Here is a 2,368-nt window from a genome sequence, read left to right as displayed (position 1 = left end):
GCTCACCTGGAGGGTCTGGTTTTAATTAGTGTAATATCCCCGTGAACAACGCAGCCTAATTAAGACATCCGTCCCGAATCCGCGATGCACACTTAATGAGCAGGTTCTGCCGCAATGTTTATACTTTTTTTTTTTTCCATTATGTTTTGCAGACCAGTAAAACCAAAGCCGGCTTCCGGCTGAAAGACCTCATTACGGGCGACCCCACTCCATTAGCCTCCTACCTGCTCCACGCTAAGTGCCCGGGGCGCCCGGGTGCATGCCCAAGGCGTCCCCGAGTCCAGCCTGCGTTTGGAGCAGGAAATTAGCAACCTGCGCGCCCGAGAAGCGACTTCACCTCCAGCTGGGGCAGGAAGGGGGACTTAAACCCAGGGATGGATCCCTTGGGTCTCTGTCCTTAGCCTCCACCGCGGGGTGTCTCGCGCGTCGGGACTAGCGGCTCCGCGGGACTCCTTTTTAAAAGTGATCATTAAATAAATCAGGTACCTCGCCAAAGCTGGAACGGAAAGGGGAGGGGGAGGCAGCTCTGTTGTCCAGGAGTTTCTCCCCACCTCGCTGGGCCCCCGCCCCCACCAGTGGACTCCGGGAACATCCCACCCCCACCCTACGTGAGACCAGGGATCCCAGGGCCGCTTGGGGACCCGACAGGTTCCCAATGCCCCTCCACGCGAGGCGCCGAGTCTCGGTCCCCGCACCGACACTGCAGGGCTGCGCGCCAGGGGAGGCTCCGCGTCCGGGGGAGGGAGGCTGCGACCCCCAGCACCAAAATGACCACTGGCCTCGCGCCACCCCGAGACGCCACAGAAGACCACCTTCCCGAGGGTGCGAGCCCCAGACGCCCCGGGCGAGCCCCACCACCGCCCGGGGCCACCAGGGCAGAAAGTTTGGGCCAGGGGCGTGCCCGGCTTCCCCAGCCCGGCCGCGCTGCTCGAGGCCCTGGGGGTGGCCGAGGCTTCAGAGAGGCAGCCTCTGCTCCCGCTCCAGCCTTCCTATCGCGCTTGGGGACTCGGCCCGGAGCGCCCCCAGCCCGCCCCCTGTAGGGCCCTGCGCGCCGCTCGCCCCTCGCTGCTCGGCCCCCGCGCACACCGCGGTGCTGCGGGCTCCGCTCCTATTTGGGGAGCTGTGGCAGCCCCTTCCTCCCCACGACTCCTTTGGGTCATCAACCTCTCAGCGACCCTCCTTTCAGAGGACCCCGGCAGGGCTCTCTCCGGGCCTGGGTGCCGCGACAGACGCACGTTGCACCACCGCCGGGTCGCCAGCCTCTCTCCCACCCGCGCGGGCTCCGGCTGCCTGCTCGGACGCGCCCCGCGGGGCCGGGATCTCCGCGCGCCTCTGCCTTCCCCCGCCGGGGAGTTCCCCGCGCCGGGCATTGTGCCGCCGCCGCCGCCGCCACAGCCACCACCACCGCCACCGCCACCGCCACTGCCACCGCCACGCAGCGCGCGGGACTCCCTGGCGTCTCCATGGAGCCCGACCCCCGGGCCTTCCCATTCACAAAATCGCCCCTCTGGCCCACGGCCGGACAGAGCGTCCAGACCCCAGCCCCGGAGGGACCCAGGGACCCCGACCCCGCGCAGGGACCCCTGACCCCGAGGGCGCCACCCCACCCCACGCGCCCTCGGGTCAGCCCCGGCCGCTCTCAGCAGCCCGCCTCCCACTGCGGGGTCCCATGCGCCCCTCCGCGGCCATGCCCCCCTCCCCCAGCTCAGCCCGATGGGAATGACCGCCGCAGAGCGAGGCGGGCGACGAGGCCAGGCTACTCACGGGCTCAGCGCTCCCCGCGGCAGGTGACTGGGGGCCGGCGGCCATGCCCCGGCTGCATCCCGGCCGCCGAGCGGGCAGCGGCGTCCTGGGGCCGCACAGGCACCGGCGAGCCGGCGGCAAGGGGCGCGCGAGGCCGGGCTCGGGCGGCAGCTGTGGCAGCTGCTTCTCCTCCGACCACGCGAGCTGCTGGGGCCCGGCTGGGGCCGCTGTCCGAGGAGGTTCTGCTGGCTTCGGAGCAGCCCCGCGCTCGCTCTTCCCTCGCCTCCTCTCTCTCTCTCTCTCTCTCCTCCCTCCTCTCTCCGCCCTCCTTCTCTCTCTCTCTCTCTCTCTCTCTCTCTCCCTCTCTCTCTCTCTCTCTCTCTCTCTCTCTCTCTCTCTCTCGTTCCTCTGGCTCGTTCGGCTGGAGCGAGGCGGCAGCAGGAGCACGCGACGGCGGCGCGGGCGGCGGTGGCAGCTCGGGCGGAGCGCGCAGCGCGCGGCATGGGAGGGGGCTCTGGCTGTCGCGCGGCCGGGGAGGGCGGCGGAGCGGGGAGAGTCATGACCGGGTGGGCTTCGGCGGTCAGCACCCTGCAGCCTTCAGCACCAACTCCTCGGGGCAGGGGCA

This window comes from Gorilla gorilla, chromosome 4, assembly GCF_029281585.2.
Source record: "Gorilla gorilla gorilla isolate KB3781 chromosome 4, NHGRI_mGorGor1-v2.1_pri, whole genome shotgun sequence".
Taxonomy (NCBI): Eukaryota; Metazoa; Chordata; class Mammalia; order Primates; family Hominidae; genus Gorilla; species Gorilla gorilla.
Note: the sequence above shows the minus strand (reverse complement) of the source record.